Source organism: Pinus tabuliformis, chromosome 4_1, assembly GCF_031772625.1.
Source record: "Pinus tabuliformis cultivar Carrire ecotype Pingquan chromosome 4_1, CPIR1, whole genome shotgun sequence".
Taxonomy (NCBI): domain Eukaryota; kingdom Viridiplantae; phylum Streptophyta; class Pinopsida; order Pinales; family Pinaceae; genus Pinus; species Pinus tabuliformis.
Genome location: NC_142303.1, coordinates 14,610,191 through 14,629,658, shown reverse-complemented (window position 1 = coordinate 14,629,658; position 19,468 = coordinate 14,610,191).

Sequence of the window (19,468 nt, the reverse complement as noted above, 5' to 3'; positions counted from 1 at the left end):
TCATTATTTGTTGATCTTTAATCAGTGCATCAGGACTTCATTAATCATAAGAATAGTAAACATGAACAATAAAACAGAATAGATCATCACACACATGGACACAAAGATATAAGGTGGAAACCCAATGTGGGTGAAAACCACTTGTTGCAATTCATCTCTATCTTCTTTTAATTAGAAACTTCTTTTTACAATGATTTTGTACTGGTGCTATCTTATACCAATACGTAAGCTACTACCTGCAGAAGGCTACAACCTTCTCTAGTTCTCCAGCTTCTCCTAGAAGGGAGCTACAAGCTCCTGTACTAGTTGAGGTACTAGTACATACGTGTTGACCTACAGAAAGCTACAACCTTCTCTTTTCTTCCAGGGACCACATTTCATAAATTTTCAGACTGGATCCATGAATAACATCAATAAAACATCAAGTATATATGTATCAACCAATCTCCTTTGCACCAAACAAAACTGAATCAAATAGTCACTTCTCTGAATGTTGTACCTAGAAAATAGTAACAGTAACCAGACACCAATTCTGAACCCAGAACACTGCAGCAATAAACAAAAGTAGCTAAAACATATTTCAAGAGACGTACGCTACTTCAATGTGTACAACTTGCGTGCATACTCTTCTGAATTAAGGCCAACCTGCGTATATGCTATTTTGAATTACAAAACCAATGTGTATACGCACCTTTTCTTCGCTGAACCTGCGTACAGATCTATAAAAGATAATTTATCCTTCTCACTTATTCAGACATCAGTTCTACCCAGATTATCAGATTTATATATCAAGTCATGCGCCAAAAATAACAGATCAAAATCACACAAAGATACTACTATTCAAGCCTTAAGATCTTGACCCATCAATAGTACTTATCCTTATTCTTGTGCTCAGGCTTCTCCTTGATTCAGATCCAGCTATGCACCATAACCCAATGACCAGTATTCCAGATTTAGCTCTTCATAAGATATTCAATGCTTAAGTTAATGTCCATGCCTAATGATCTCCTTCCCCTTTTATAGTCTTAGTCCTTACACAATACAATTGTCCAAAACCATAAAGAATCAAGTATCGGCCAAATTGTTGGAGAGGTAAATCCCCTCTGCGGACAGAGGCGATCAATACCTTGGACCAAATACCTGGGTTCAACACTTCAGATGAGATGCTATGGTCCAAAACCATAGGTCCAAATACCAAGGACTAAATACCATGGACCAAAAAATAAGTTTTCCCACATGTACACACTTTTTTGTGCATGAAAGTGCGTTCATACGCATACGGGACTTTTGATCGGCAATCCCACGTGTCTACGCGACTTCGTCAAAGGAAACCTACATATACCTCTTTTTCATTCATTCTGAGAGCTTGAATAGTGATCTGCCATCTGAGTGATTTTCCATCAAGGACAACACCTGTGTCATAAAGCCTAACTTGTGTCATAATGCCAACAATTTCCCCCTTTAGACTTGATGGCAACCCCAAGTCACTCAAAGTCATTCTCCCCCTTTGACATCAAGGAAAAAGGGTTATGCTCCCCCTGAGTTCATGCTAAAATATCTGCTTTGTTGTGTTTTCCATGCTCCCCCTGACTGTAGGCAAGGTCTGCAAGAAGATTTTCTACAAGAATATACATAACTTTATCATAAATGACCTTCCTACCACCAAAGACTCATACATACATCCATCTCCCAACCAAGTGGGGATTGACTCATCCATCCAACTAGGTGGGGATACAAAAAGTTTACAAAAGATAAAACAAGAACATTACATTATCCATCAAAGGCATAGTGGGGAAACCAAAGTAGGCCGTTACATGACCTTGATAAGAAAAGAAATACATGACATAGAGATGAAATATCTACAACCAGACTATGATAGTTATTAACAACTATCATCAGCAACATCTGTCAATCATCATTCAGACCAGCAACCATGTTCTCCTTCTGCACCTATTCCCCCTGAAACTAAAACACAATGAACTTGAACAAAGATCTTCTAGGATAATGCCAACAATGCATTATTAGAAGAATATATACGCTCCCCCTAAACCTGTGCCAGATGGTCTCTGTCAGACCCATATTAGACTCCTTTCATCCTGAGCCTGGCCCACTGTTTGTCTTCAAACCAACATATACGTGATTGTATCCACATAAACAGGCGTGTAGACGCGGATTCTCCTAATTAAGCTCGCGTACAACCACCTTTCTCTAAAACAGACAAGTTTCAACAGCAAGATGATGCATCAACTACTCCGAGCTTCTGTTTGAGATATTCAAATGTCTCCCTGGGTAGTGGTTTGGTGAGTATATCAGCAACTTGTTCCTTGGAGGGAACATACTCCAATTTGTCCTTTTGTTCAAGCACTTGTTCTCGGAGAAAATGATATTTGATAGCTATGTGCTTGTTCTTTGAATGTATGACTGGATTTTTTGAAATGGTGATTGCACTTGTATTATCACATAAAATAGAGATAGGTGGAGTACAAGTGATTTGAAAATCTTGCAAAATTTGCATCATCTAAAGGCGTTGTGTGCAACAAGATGCAGCAGCCACATATTCTACTTCAGTTGTAGATAAAGCAATTGAACATTGTTTCTTACTGAAGCAAGATACTAATCTGGAACCCATAAAGAATGCACCACCACTAGCACTTTTTCTGTCATCCACGCTTCCTACCCAATCTGCATCTGTATATGCATGAAGTGTGAGATTTGTATCTCTAGGATACCATAAGCCATAGTTTTGAGTTCCTTGAAGATATTTGAAATTCTTTTAACCGCCTGAAGATGGGTTTCCTTTAGATTTGCTTGAAACCTTCCAACTATTCCTACTGCATGCATAATGTCTGGTTGGGTACCTGTTAGATAGAGTAGACTACTAATCATGGATCTATAGGTCGGTTGATGTACTGCTACTGAATCATCATTTGCGCTGAAGCTACATCCTGTTACCATAGGGGTACATACTGGTTTCGAATCCTCCATGCCATATTTCTTCAATATCTCCTTGACGTACTTGGTTTGTGATAAAAAGATACCATCTTTATTTTGTTGGACTTGCAAACCAATAAGATATGTCAGCTCACCAAGAAAGGACATTTCAAATTCTTTCTGCATCACCAAAGAAAAGTTTTGACTCATGGCTTCTTCATTGCTACCAAAGATGATATCATCAACATATATGACAAGTATTAGCAATTTATCATTATCGAGTTTTACATATAGATTGCTATCTGCTGATCCTTTTGAAAAACCTTGTTGATGGAGGTATTTGTCCAGATGATAATATCAAGCCCTTGGAGCCTGTTTAAGATCATAGAGTGCCTTCTTAAGTCTGCATACAAGTTTTGGATCATTTCCAAGGATGAATCCATCTGGTTACTCAATATACACTTCTTCTTCCAAGTCTCCATTTAAAAAGGTAGATTTCACATCCATTTGAAAAACTTTGAACTTTTGAAAGCTAGAAGGAGCAAGGAACATTCTTATGGCTTCAAGTCTAGCAACCGGTGCAAAAGTTTCTTCAAAGTCTATATCTTCTTGTTGAGAATACCCTTTATAAACAAGTCTGGCCTTGTTTCTAATAACATTTCCATTTTCATTGAGCTTGTTTTTTAATATCCATTTTGTCCCTATGACATTCTTATCGTTTGGTCTAGGAACAAACTCCCAAGTGTTATTCTTTTCAATCTGCTCAAGTTCTTCATTCATGGACTTGACCTAGCATTCATCTTTGCATGCTTCACTTACATTTTGTGGTTCAGTGGAGGAGAGAAATTCTAGATAGCTTGAAGCTTCTGAAATAGTTCTTCTTGTTTGTACACTTGCCTCTTTCTGCCCCAAAATTTTAGTTTCTGGATGATTCTTCTAAACATACCTCGATGGATTCTTTTCTTCTATCCTTATCTGTTCTTCTGGTGTCTCATGGGTTTCTTCTTCATCATAAGTCTGATTTGATGTTGAAGGATAGTCCTCATCATCTTCGAAATCTTTAGATTTTACCTACCTAGGAAAGTTTCCTTCTTCATAAACTACTACATCAATACTTTCAACAATTTTTCCAAGTCTCTTATTGTAACACTTATATCCTTTGCTGTGGGGAGAGTAACCAAGGAGAATGCCCTCATCTGCTCTAGGTTCAAACTTGCCAAGGTTTTCATCAGTCCTTTTGATGTAACATTTGCTTCCAAAAATTTTGAAGTATTTAACCGTGGGAGTCTTACCATACCAAAGTTTATGAGGAGTTTGAGTTTTGTTCACCCAGACATTTGTCTTGTTGAGAATAGTAACCACAGCAAATGCAGCTTCACCCCAAAAGGTTGCAGGATTTCCTGACTCATCAAGCATAGCATGAGCCATTTTTTGAACCGTTCTGTTCATCCTTTCCACTACTCCATTTTGCTAACGAGTCCTTGCAGTAGAGAATTCCATTCTTATTCCATGTTCTTCACAAAAATCGAAAAATTCATCTGAGGTAAATTCCCTTCCTCGATTAGACCCGAGGCATTTGATTCTGCGATATGATTCGTTTTCAACTAAGGCTTTAAATGCTTTGAACTTTTCAAAAGCTTCATCTTTATGCTTTAGAAGTCCTATCCAACACATCCTTCAAAAGTTGTCAATGAACAATATGAAGTATTCTTCTCCTCGAGGGGACCTCTCCCTAGATGGACCACATACATCAGTATGTACAAGTTCAAATGGCCTACTAGCTGATCCTTCCTTCTTAGGGAAATTAGTTCTGGTTTGCTTACCAAACTGACATGATTTGCATATTGTATTGTCTGGAATTCTGATGTCAAGGAGATCATGAATCGCCTGATATTTCCATGCTTTCCTTATATGAGAGAAGCTTAGATGCCCCAATCTTCTGTTCCATAGCCAGTGTTCATCATTCTTGCTTAGATAACATTGTTTTTGTCCTCCCTTGAGTATGTATAAATTATTTGGTGTTATTATGCCTTTGATCATTGCTTCTCCTATATCAAGCTCATGAACAATACATCCATTTGATCGAAATATTACCTCATTTCCTTGATCACACATTTGACTGACACTCAATAGATTATGTTTTAAGCCATCAACATACATAACATTTCCAGCTTTGACTTTTTCTTTCGAAATAATAGAACCTTTACCTTTTATGAATGCAGGGGTGTCATTTCCAAATGAGACCTTCCTTTCCTTTTCAAAGGCACTATATCACTGAAGTTTTTCTTTATCACCAGTCATATGTTTTGAGCAACCACTGTCGATGTACCACTAATTTTCATATCCTTCCACATATAAGGCTATACCACATCTTTCTGGTCACGGTTCTTTCTTCCTCCATGTTTTGGGACTCAATGAAGCTTGCTCCTTCTGAGTTGTTTTCCGAAACCTACTCCTGCATTCATAATCTTCATGATCGAAGTTGTTACAAATAGAACATTCTATTTCATTTTCAAGAGGAGAAAAGTTATTGTAGGTTCTTTTCATGATTCGAGTCACACTCCTTTGATTTTGTGCTTCTCTGGTCATGATAGTCTTGTAGGCAATGCATTGAGCTACTTTGTGTCCAAAGTTATGACAAGAGAAACATTGGTGATTGAAGAAATTCCTGCGATTATCAAACCTTCCATCCAGGTGATTGTAATTTCCATAGCCATTCATTGTTGAGTCAAATTAAGAATGATTTACCTATGGTTGGTTGTAGTTTCTTTTCATCCTTTAAGTGTATTTCCCCCGATTTACTTGGTGATCTCTGTTCATTCTTGAAGTAAATTGTCCCTGATTTACCTGATGATCTGCATTATGCCTTTGTTGTCGATTGTCAACCTGTTCACTTCTCCTTGATGCATCAAGATAACTTTTGGAGGTGGATAGCTTTTGTTTGAGATGCTTCTTCAGTATATCCAAGACCTGTCTTGATTAGAGGAGAACGCTGCACTTTGATAATCTCATCTAACGTTTCAAATCATTTAGTAAATCTAAGATTAAGAGCTTTTGATTTCTCAATATCTTTTCTAAATCCCACAATTTCACATTCTAAATTTTCATTGTGTTTTTCCCTTTCAGCAAGTTGGAATGTCAGAGTATCTATAATCATATTATTTTCTTCTAAACAAATTTTAAGTTTAGAAATTTCTTCATAAAGATCTTCTTCATCTATAGCATCCAAGAAATCATCATCTTCAAAAGCCATCAAAAGTATATAATCATTACATTTTTCATCTTCATCACTATTTGAAAAACCATCATTGTCTTCATGTGTATAATATCTCTTCCTACTTACATACTGTTTTCTGTTCCATCTAACTGGTTCCTTACATTTCTCAAGCTTATCTTTATGAGGACACTTGGCATCATAGTGATCAACTCTTCCACAAGAAAAACATTTGAAAGGTAGCTTACCTCTGAATCTTCCAGAACCTCGTTGAAGGTTCTTGACAAAGTTTGATTCTTCCTCTTATTCTGACATATGTCCTGACTCATTGTAATCTCCTTTTCCTGAGGCTTTGAATGTGGCTTCTCTCATGTCTGATTGTCCCCCTTTCCTCATTTCGAAAGTAGTTAGGATTCTGTGCAGTTGTGACATGGTAATGCTCTGTAGATTCTGCTTTTCTTCTATGCTAGAAACTTTTGATTCAAACTTAGAAGACAAAGATCTTAGAACCTTTTCAACCAAAGTAACTTCTTTTAATTCTTCACCCAAGATTTTCATACAATTAACAATCTCATCTATACATAAGAAATAGTTAGCCACACTTTCATCATTGTGCATTCCGAGATTTTCATATTGAATTCTGAGAGTTTGTAGTTTTTCCCGTTTTACCTGATCATCTCCTTCATAGCTCGCAACAATCTTGTCCCATGTTTCTTTTTTGGTTTTGAGCTGCATAACAATGACGAATTCTTATTGATATAAACTCCCTAATAGAGTATTTACAGCCTTTGCATTTGTTTCATACTACTTCTTACCGACTGTATCTATAGGAGTTGCTGATGGAAATGTGTATCCTATTTCCACGATATCCCAAACTTCAGGACCAAGAGATTGAAGATAGGTTGTGATTCTTACCTTCCAATAGATGAAGTTGCTCCCATAAAAAATTGGTGGCCTGATCGATGCCTCCTTTTCGTAGTTGCTCATGATGATAGATCTTCCTTCAAGCGATCAAGCTTCTTCTGAAGGACCTACTCTGATACCAATTGTTGGAAATAATACTGAGAGGGGTGGAGTGAATCAGTATTATCAAATCAATTATTTTTTCATTTCACAATCAGATTTGTATACGCTACTTCAGCAATGGGAAATTGCGTATATACGCTACTGTGTCTAGAGCAAACAACGTATATCAAAAAACTTAAGATTCATTAATTGTTGTTCTTTAATCAGTGCATCAGGACTTCATTAATCATAAGAACAGTAAAACAGAACAGATCATCACACACATGGACATAAAGATATAAGGTGGAAACCCAATGTGGGTGAAAACCAACTACTACAATTCATCTCTATCTTCTTTTAATTAGAAACTTCTTTTTACAATGATTCTATACTAGTGCAGTCTTATACCAGTACGCAAGCTGCTACCTGCAGAAGGCTACAACCTTCTCTCATTCTCCAACTTCTCCTAGAAGGGAGCTACAACCCCCTTAGCTCTTGTACTAGCTAAGGTACTAGTACGTAGGTGTTGACCTATAGAAGGCTACAACCTTCTCTTTTCTTCCAGGTACCACATCTCATAAATTTTCAGATTGATCCATGAATAACATCAATCAAACATCAAGTATATCTGTATCAACCAATCTCCTTTGCACCAAACAAAACTGAATCAAATAGTCACTTCTCTGAATGTTGTACCCAGAAAATAGTAACAGTAACCAGACACCAATTCTGAACCTAGAACACTGCAGCAATAAACAAAAGTAGCTAAAACATATTTGAAGAGACGTACGCTACTTCAATGTGTACAACCTGCGTATACGCTATTTTGAATTACAGAACCAACGTGTATACACACCTTTTCTTTGTTGAACCTACGTACAGATCTATAAAATATAATTTATCTTTTTCACTTATTCAGACATCAGTTATACCTAGATTATTAGATTTATAGATCAAGTCATGCGCCAAAAGTAACAGATCAAAATCACACAATGATACTACTATTCAAGCCTTAAGATCTTGACCCATCAATAGTACTTATCCTTCTTCTTGTTCTTAGGTTCCTCCTTGATTCAGATCTAGCTATGCACCATAACCCAATGACCAGTATTCTAGATTTAGCTCTTCATAAGATATTCAATTCTTAAGTTAATGTCCATGCCTAATGATCTCCTTCCCCTTTTATAGTCTTAGTCCTTACACACTACCATTGTCCAAAACCTTAAAGAATCAATACCTTGGACCAAATACCTGGGTTCAACACTTCAGACGAGATACTATGGTCCAAAACCATAGGTCCAAATACCAATGACTAAATACCATGGACCAAAAATAAGTTTTCCCACACGTATGCACTTTTTTGTGCATGAAAGTGTGTGCATACGTATACACAACTTTTGATGAGCAATCCCGCGTGTATACGCAACTTCGTCAAAGGAAACCTACGTATACCTCTTTTTCTTTCATTCTGAGATCCTGAATAGTGATTTTCCATCTGTGTGAGTTGCCATCAAGGACAACACCTGTGTCATAGTGCCAAATGTGTGTCATAATGCCAACATAGTAAAGAAACACATTTTACCTAGCTCTACACTAAACCAAGTTATTCTTATCTATTTCCTATGTGTGAGAATATCCTAACACTATACATAAACAATATACAAGCAACATTATCAAAGTACACCTCTAACATCCCTAGATGAATTATATTGAATAGTATAGTACCAAAGGAAAGCTCTCCCTTCTATAGTACACAAATACTATACACTCAACATTATCAAAGTTTACCTCTAACAATGGTAGATGTAAGTAGAAATCATGGATATGATCCTCAACCTTCCCTTTCTTTTTTGGATCTTATTGAGAGAAACATTTCAGGCTGCTTAGGCATGCAATTAAGATTTCTTGAAAGGGAAAGATGCACATGGGCCATCTAATCCAACTTTTCATCTACCTTGTATTATTTTTCCTCTTCCTCTTTGATTTCTCACATTAAAGATTTTGTTCCTTCACCATTCAAATTCTAGTTGTGATCACGGTGCTCTTATTCTCTTGATTTTTCTTTGTGAGAGAATGAAAAATCCTCTCGATCTCTGTCCAAACCTTCCTCAATAGGTGGAAAGTCTAGTTCTTGATGTTTTCTTTCAATAAGATGAACTAACTCTTCAAGGGTTATAATAACCAAATATTCGAGTGAAGAAACTAACACAACATTGCTAGTTGTTTCTTTCCTTATTGGCTTATGACGAAGGATCATAGTTACATGATGAAATAAAAAAGCCCTTGCAAACTAATGATTAATAGGTAGGATTTTCCGAAGTCAATGGTAAGTGATGTTAAAATCCTACTAAGGATCAAGATGAGAGGACTCTCTCTCAAGAGTGAGGGTTGGAGTTGAAATGAGAGTGTCACTACCTTGCACAGAAGATTGTTTGTTAGGATGTGGTGAGTTGTGAGCCATTAAAAGGGTGCCTCTCCTTCTAATTCCATAAAATGTTGATGTTGTTGGATACAGTAAAGGGTTATGAGTGGTATGAAATCCCCATTATACCTCACACTTTTTGGAGTTGGATTTTTATCCAAAAAATATGGTCTGTTTCCATTATTTTGAATATTTTCCTTGGCTAAAATAAATGGCACAAGATAAAAAAAATGCACTTACTAGATAAATAAGAATGTTAGCCTTGTGATGTGTTGAACTGTAAATTTTATGATGGTTCTTTTAAAAAATAAAAAGAAAGGGAGTCTTTGAAAGAAGAGAAATAATACTATCCTAGTAAAGACACATGAATAAATCTGAAAAAATCCTTAGTATCCTAGCTAAATACTTCACCCTGAAACAATGATCATGAAACAATAAGACACACATTTCATAAAAGCATACTAAGGCCAAAGAAATAGTTGATTTGCATTAGTATGAATTAACATAAGCATATACCATAAACAATGAAAGAATAGTTTCGCAATCATTTAGGACATATACATGAAAAGTGTGCTCCCTCCAAGAGCTTAAAATATGAAGTCGAAATTCTAAGATACATCATTACAACAATACAACACCTTAACGAATAGTGTAACTTTAAGCTGCTAAGGGCTTCTAAAAATAATATTCTTCTCCATCATTCCTGTTACACAAAAATATCGTCACCATGATTATTTGCAGTTAGTATGGGTCTATCATCACTTGTACTGTCCTTCTAAGCAAGTCTCAGACCTCAGCTCTTCAAGTCAAGCTTTGAAAATGAGAGAAAGACATTAAAAATCAATGTAACTCTCGTTCCGCACTTTCTCTCACTGTCACCTGCGGTCCCGCACCCTCTGTGTACAAAAACTGCGGACTTGCCCACTCTGTCCCTAGCGGTGTAGGTGCGGACCCCTGTGAAAGTCAAAAGGCGCAAGTTTTATCTTAAAAAACTCACTTTTGGTTAATTCTAGAGGTTTCTAGAAGGAATTTTGACATGAATTGTTCGCTCTGAGGTGGTTCATGCATCCCAAAAGAGAAGGAGCTAATCCCTTGATGAGAGGAGCTATCCCTTTGAAGGAGGACCTAGTAACCTCCCTCCATTGCACTATAAATACAGGCATTGGGCTGGTTGCTAGGTGTGGAGCGATAAAAAGGTGTCTTTTGAACTCCTAATTACCTTCACATTAATTATCAACCCAGGGACGACTTTTTATTTCAAGAGTGTACTCTGTCTGAGGCAGCTATTTACTTAAGAGTAATGTTTCGTAGTATAGTGCTTAAAACCCAAAAGTAAATGAATGCTTGAAACAAAATCTAATTGGAACAGCAAGAAACTAAATCATTCATTCAAACAACCATCAATCGAGGATATAGTAGCAATAACTCATTCCTCTAGAAATTTATGCAAAAGGAATTAGAGTATGGATCATGGATCTGGGAGCATAATAGCATCTGCTGTGTCTCACGATAGCCTTGATCCTCCTCCCACACCAAACCAATAAATGCAAGTAAAAAGGAATGGCAAAAAGCAGCATGAAACGAAATAGACAGCAGTAAATGAAACAACAATTAAAAGAACTAAATCTCGCGAGTTAGAAATGAACTCTCATTCCGCAATCAAATAACAATCGGCAAAAGCAATTCCAATGATCTTTACTTTACAAGAAGATATTTACAAATGAATTATGGAACAGCAGTTCATTATAAAACAGGAACGTCAATCATATATACATTCAACACACTAAGATAGTAATCTGAGATGATAACTATGTTTCCAAATACAACATTACTTCCAGATTCCAATAATCATAACTTCAAATAAATCTCATGATGGTAATGTTCAATACAAAAGCTCTGTAACATAAATACCCGATTCAGTCTCATACCATGCAATCAATTCTGGAAAAGATTTAATAATATAATGCAGAATCGCCACAAGGATTTCGGAAAGGAACATTAATGAATTAATGATAACATAGCATTCGTGCATCAGATTACTGAACAATAAAGATAAGAAAACCACGCATAAAACAAAAGAATATACTATACAGTAGTAGCAGCATACTCCGCAAGAGGCTGGGCCCTTAGCCGCCAGCGGATGCTGCGGGGTCACTTCAGAATGAGAAAATTGAACAGCACTCCCAAATCATTTATTAATCAGCCAATTGTGGAATCATTACAATAGCAAAGCTTAAGAATTACAGCATGAATAATCCACCATTGTTGTCCATCATTTCTCATTCCCCGAATCCATCATCACGTCCCCCCCTCTCTGATCTTTGTTCTCATTTAAATAGAGAAAGATCAGAGAGTATAGATAATTACAATCATGATTTCTTTTACAAATTTAGGTTGATTCTAACCAGATGATCAACAAGAAAATATCTTTCCCTTCATTTCCTCAACAAAAGCAAGACGAATTTGGGTTGGCAGCTGAGATTTGGAGGACGGCCGCAACAATAAATCTCAGAAAATCGTGCTCAAAGAACCCTGCGTTTCTCCCTGTACAAGCCGAATTTGGGCAAACCATTCTTTAAAAAAGTTAATTGGGCCCATTCTAGACAAAACCCATGTTCCGGATTTTCCAAATTCGTCTTCATTTGCTCACAATCTCAATCGAAAAATTGTCACTCCTTAAACGAGCGAATTTCTGAGTTGGCAGATTTAAAAATCAAATCTTCAATCTGGAAGTTACCTTGGCGGCTAAAAATGGTAAATAATGTTACAACCAACTTATTAGAACTATCATTGGTAAAATAATGCATAATAATCAATTTATTAGAAATAAAGGAGAATAAATAATGTAAGAGCATAAATCATCATAAAATGGGTTTATATAATAAATTATAATAAATGACATGATGAAGAATGGTAGAAATGGGTGGAATAAACGTTCACAAGTGACAATAACAATGGCATATTAACGACCCAACATACCCCCACACTCAATATGTTGCATGTCCTCATGCAACGAAAACTGAATATATTGCATGTCCTCATGCAACCAAAAGACAAAAACCGTGTGTTAACCAAGCAATAAAAATTTGAGAATAAATGAATGCTTCCTTAATTAATGAATATTCAATTTTAGCAATCTCGATGAAGGCATAACAATTTTTACATTGTCATTCAACTATATGTATGAGGTTGCAGCAAAATATGACATAGATAACAACAAACTTCATTAACCATTTTCCCAAAAACTACAAACCAGATTTTGTTGAAATGTTGCAAGTAGATTTGTAATATATGAATGCCTTTATGATCCAAAAATCAGATTGTTTTGATGCAGGGATCATGAGATATAAACAAAATGGCTGTAAGTGAGAGTGCATGATTTCCGAAATTTTATGAACCAATATTTCTTGAATTTATCTAGGTATGTGTATTTCAATAGTATGTCTATGTTTCCTAGAGATCACAAGAATTGAGTTCATAGTTTTTTAAAAATATTAGGGAAATCAATTTCTACACTGAAATTGTATGCCTTAAAGGAGAGAAAATAGAAAACATCCATCATGCGTAGCAATTCCTCCCCCTCTTTGAAAAATTAGCATGCCCTCATGCGATGCTAGAAAACAAATAGAGGTGGTAGCTACCAGCTGTTGAATTCTATGCTTGGTGTAAAACAACATGGAATAAGGGAGGTGTTGAGAGTGAATAAGAATAGCAATGGATGATAAAGAATATGAATGACGTGGTTATAAGAAAGAAATGAATAAAAGGGACACTCCCCCACACTCGAAAATGATATGCTGCTGAAAAAGGGGAAGTGGTAAAGATGTGGAATGAAAGATGACAAATAATGCTCAAAATAGATTTTGATTAAATTCTCCTAAATTCATAATAAATTAGAAAACTATGCGATTTTACCTCAAGTTTTACCTCCAAAAAATGTGGAATGACATATATGGACTGGCAGTTGTTGAAGCTGATGTAGACAGAGTTGGTGTTGAAAGTGATGCAAAAGGTGGAATCCAGGGAAGGACATCATGTCTGAAGAATTGTTCACGTTCGCGAGCCTCTACTGCAATAGTGTGGTCATACTACGAATAGAATTCTGCCCATACTTGTTGTTCTCCTCTAGACAAAGCACTATTTTGCATACAATGTGCTTGAATCCATAGTGTTAGCTTTGAATAGCAACAGATAAGATGCATGCAAAATTGCAATTAGAAAAACTTATGTATACATGCAATACTAATATGTTGTCAAATCAACAAGGTATGGCAAAGTGCAGTAATCATATCGCGGGCAATTCCATAATGCATACATTCCCCCCTCCAATTGGAAAATGGGTTTCATAACCATAAAGCATATGAAAGGGGTGGCGCTGACGGCAAGGCAATGGAATGAACAATATATCAGTAAGGGAGGCAGAGTACACTTATGAATGATAGGACGGTGAAAGTTATGGTTATATTGAGAGCAAAGTGCGTAAAGATAGTTATGAATAAGAGATAGGACGCTTTGGATTGATGATAGTTTATACAAAACGAAAAAGGACAACAATATGCTAAAAAGATGCTTTACTGACGGTATTCTAGCTGAAAATGATGTGATTGATCATAAAACAATTTCTCATGCATAAAGGTTCAAAACAGGGAAAAGATTAAGGAAATAACTTCTCTGATAAAAAGAAAATAAGAAAAGGGTATTATAATACTAATTGACGAAAAGATATAACTTCAATACCATAAGCAGAGCCGCGGCTGCCAGCAGGCGTCCATAGCCTCGGCAGGGTTGCTTTTTAACCCATATGAGCGAGGATCTTCAATTTATAAATGGAGAGTTACAGTGCTGTTCTACAGAAGAGATCAGTGTGCTGGCGTGGTAACCAGATAATCACACTGCCATTCACTGGGATGTAGCAAAAGTGATCAGGCCGGCTCGTGATGAGACCTCTTGTTCCAAGGATAATTTGGCTATCCAATGGATCATAACCCTGGTGTGGTGGCCATAATGGGAATGTCACTTTGTTACAGCCTTATGAACATGGTAGGCTGGCTCGTAATGAGACCCCCTATCCTCGATCTGCGAACAAAATTTTGTTATTATTACACATTTTTATGATAAAAAGAGGGAGGCTCAGTACTCCTTAAGAGCAGGGATGGCGGAAGAAGTTGAAGATGTCAATAGAAAAAAATATACCCATAATCTCATTTATTACAGACAAAGAAGATTATAATCAGGGATGATTGAACCAGCATGGTATTAAGATGATCAATCAATATCATGTTCAACAGAAAACAATGCAGTAAAGTAGTATATAAATAATTGTGTCTCTTTTGAAAAAAAATCTATCATCAAGGAGTTGTCCTGTTAAAGATCATAACGTGAATGATATTAACTTGCTTCAATAGAATCCATAATTCTTGTCCTCATAAAAGTAGTGTACTTCATGCCATGAAAGAGAATCAGGAAAATGTGGTTGAGATGAACTATGAATAATCCCACAAGAGAAAGCAAGAGTTGCTCTCAAAAATACTCTCAAAATGTTGCTTTTTTTTTGAAGGAACAGCAAAAACACTCAAAAAGAAAGTGGTGTTCTGTGTAGGGAACAACAAAGAAAATGCATACCAAAAAAAAAGCAAAAATACACACAAAAATGTGAAACTGTTGTTCCTTTTTGAAAAAGGAACAACAAAAACACGCACTGTTGTTCCTTTTGAAAAAAGGAACAGCAAAAACTCAAACTGTTGTTCCTTTTGAAAAAGGAACAACAAAAACACGCACTGTTGTTCCTTTTGAAAAAAGGAACGGCAAAAACTCAAACTGCTGTTCTTTTTGAAAAAGGAACAGCAAAAACAAGCACTGTTGTTCCTTTTGAAAAAAGGAACAACAAAAACTCAAACTGCTGTTCCTTTTGAAAAAGGAACAGCAAAAACACACACTGCTGTTCCTTTTGAAAAAAGGAACAGCAAAAACTCAAACTGTTGTTCCTTTTGAAAAAGGAACAGAAAAAACACGCACTGTTGTTCCTTTTGAAAAAAGGAACAGCAAAAACTCAAATTGTTGTTCCTTTTGAAAAAGGAACAGCAAAAACACGCACTGCTGTTCCTTTTGAAAAAAGGAACAGCAAAAACTCAAACTGTTGTTCCTTTTGAAAAAGGAACAACAAAAACACGCACTGTTGTTCCTTTTGAAAAAAGGAACAGCAAAAACTCAAACTGCTGTTCCTTTTGAAAAAGGAACAGCAAAAACACACCAAATGCTGTTCCTTTTGAAAAAGGAACAGCAAAAACACACCCAACGTGAAAGTGCAAAAGTGTTGTTCCATTTCGAAAAGGAACAACAACTGTTCCATTTCGAAAAGGAACAGCAAAATGAACTGTGAAAAAGGAACAACAAAATGAATGGCTGAACCAAAAATTGTTATTCCTTTAGAAAATAAATAGCAAAACGAAAATGATGTCCCTTTGAAAAAGGAACAGCAGGAACGACAAAAATGCACACAAATGTTGTTCCTTTAGAAAAGGAACAGCAAAATACACAACCATAAAATGCAAACACACAAAGAATGAATTAACTGTTCACTGCATTGATGCTTTTGAATGAAGCAACACCTGAAACACAAAATATAAAAGAAATTAGAAAAGAAACAACATTTTATTTAAAAACAATATGTAAATTAAGTTACAACAGCTATGATATTATGTAAAAAAAATGATCTTTTTTTTTTTTTTTTTTTTTTAAAAAAAATGTTTTGGCAGCAAAAAGATGACATGAATCTTCAAATGGAAATCAATTCTTCATTTCTTCTATTATGAATCCATTGGGCAATGATTTGGATAAAATTCCTTTGTTTTATAAAAACTTCTTTGAAAAATCACTCGTCCATAAATTGACCTTCTTTATTTTCCCAAGACCTGCAAAAAACGAGTATCTACCTGCAATAAAGCATTAAATCATGAAGAAAGAGAGGTGTACGGGCTCCCTTAATCCACGAATTATGCAAAAAACAACAAGTAGTTATTCTGTATAAATAGAGAAAATAACAAAGTAAAATTTATTTGTTACCTGCGGGAGAGCAGTGGTCGACCATACTAACCAGCAGTGTTTTAATCACAACTTCTTTGTTTTTCGTCAAAATTGAGTGATTCCAAAGCCAAATGAGAGCTAATTCAAAGGTGTATCTCCAATAGAAACAGGTTTTAAAAACTCAATGATATGATATGTCAAATTTGTTTAGAACAACCTGCATAATCAAGTCATTTTCGATTACCCGGCTTAGACCAACAATTGATATTTCAAGCATAACTTTTTCGTTTGATGTCGGATTCGAATGATTAAAATTGGAAATGAAAAGAGATTCATTTATTGATCTCCAATAGAAACATGTTTTGAAGAGAAGAAGAATTGATAGGTCAAATACTTTAAGGAACAGCTGGAAAGACATAGTTTTAAGAGTGCTGATTTACGATAGACAGTCAGTATTTTGATCATAACTTCCCCATACGATATCGAAAATGTGTGATTCCAATTGAATTGTAAACTATATTCATAGGGGAATCCACCATAGAAACAGGTTTTAAAAATTCATTCATTTAGGCCTCCAAAAACTTACTATCCCAACTCTGTTCCTGAGCTGCCCGCTAGACATCCGGTCAATGTTTTGGCTCTAACTTTTTCGTTTCAAATCCAAATTGAGTGATTAAAATTGGATTGGAAAGTAGAAATCAAGGGCTACTTAGGATAGAAACATGTTTTAAAAATATTCATTTTGGTCCCTCAAAACATGATTGTCCCGACTGTTTTTCCAGAAAGTTCATCAAGCCCGCAAGCCAAAAAAATGAAATTCAAGCATTTTTTCAAATTGGTGATAAAAATGAAAATGAGTGTTTGTAGAACTTATTATTTCCATTATGATTCATCTACATACACAAATTATTAAAAAAATTATCACCGATGTTGATTTCGATAGCATGTTGCAACAAAAGAAATAACTAATTTTACAAAAAAACAAAATGCATTTATTTATTCGCTTATTTTTTTTATTTTCTACACTAACCTATTTTGATTGAAGGATAAATATGACTACGTATATGATTACTTCCAGTGAAGCCATTTTCGAAATACGGCTTCACGTATGCACATACCCAAATTTGAAAAATGCATGTTAATGGATATTAGGGTATGAGAAGCCAACTTCCCTTCAAAAAATTGTATCAAAAATTGTTGAAGCATGGAGTGATGTTGCAAACAAATGATGGAGTGAAACCAATCTTCAATGTATCCTTTATTTTCTTGATTTCGCATAGCCATCATATCATGAAGTTCATGAGCTTTTAAAATAGTTTGTTGATGCATAGTAAAAGAAACATCATTTTCTTCCATAGCTTCTACAATTTTTGCATTTGAAACATTCTGAATCTCATTGTAGGTTTTCTCTAATAACGCATGTGAGATAGAATGGGTGGGAAGGGTGGGTAAATTTTCCAGTTCAACATTGTAAGCATGTTGTACTGGTTTATTATGGTGAGGGTGTGGAATTAGTTGAGCAGGAAAATGTGTATGGTATGGAGCATTTTGATGATGTGGTTGATTGGGTTGTGTGAATGGTTTTGATGGGCAAGCAAGGTGTTGTGAAAGAGCTGGTGGAGAATATGGAGAATGTGCTTGTGCTACAAGATGAGGGAGAGTAGTCATGCCATCATAAGATGAACCATGCCCAACTTGTAAACAAGATAGGTGGTTATATTGAAATTGACCTGGCTGCCCTAACACATTAGCATTCCATAATGGATTATGCAAGTATGACAATGGAGAAAAAGTGTTTTGAACCATACCTGTAGGCCTTGTTGCAGCTTTCTTACCTCTTTGATATGCTACTTCCATCCTAGATAAGGAAGAGTGAATATCTATGAGATGCTCCTTTCGGTCATGAGAACAAAACATTTCATCAAATTCTTCATTTTTATGAACCTGCAAAACATCAAATTTTTCATTTAGAGAGCTAATAAAATCAACTTTAAAATTTTCAAGTAAAGCATTGATTTCAACTCTTATCTCTCCTGTTCTTGTAGCAGATTTGGAAAACAAAGAAAAAACATCTCTAAGATTCTTACCAGCCTTGGAGATTCCTCTTGAATACCTTATGCACAACTCACAAACATCATCATATGATAACTGAAAAACATCACCTTTTCCTATCAGATTTAAAAGTTCTAAAAATTCATCTTTGATTCCTTTAAGAATGATTGTTTTCAAGATCTCTTTCTCCAAAGGCTTATATTTTGATTTTTGAAGGTTTTATTGAAATCGATCTACATAGTCCTCCAAGCTTTCATCTTCCCCTTGTATCATACTGAAAATATCTTCATTGGCTTTGCAATAGTCTTGGTACTTCTTCAAGAATATGTTCTTCATGTCCTCTCATGATTGGATGCAATTCCCACCTAGGCTCATGAACCATCGGAGAGCTGCTCCTTTTAGAGTAAGAGGAAACACTTTCAATCTTTGATCATTAGTACAATAATCATATCCTCTACAAAGTATTTCAAACTCAAACATAAATGTATGTGGATCTTCATTTGCTAAATCATGAAAATCTAGTAAAGATGGGGGATTTATGTGCATTTGTGTCACTCCTAGATCTTTGATAGGAAATTCAAAAGTAGAAACGTGAGCCATTTCTTACCATAATAGAAGATGTTCTTCATGTGTTTCTTCGAGGCTCCTTCTTCAAATGTTCCTGTCAATCGGTTAGTGAAATGGGTGGTGCTTACATCACCACTTGCGTGAGATCATGTGATTCATTTTTTTTTTTAAATTTCTATCTTTTTCCTAATAATTCACACAAAAATTCAAACATCTATTTCTACTCTAGGTTCTTTAACAGTCCTGCTGGAAAG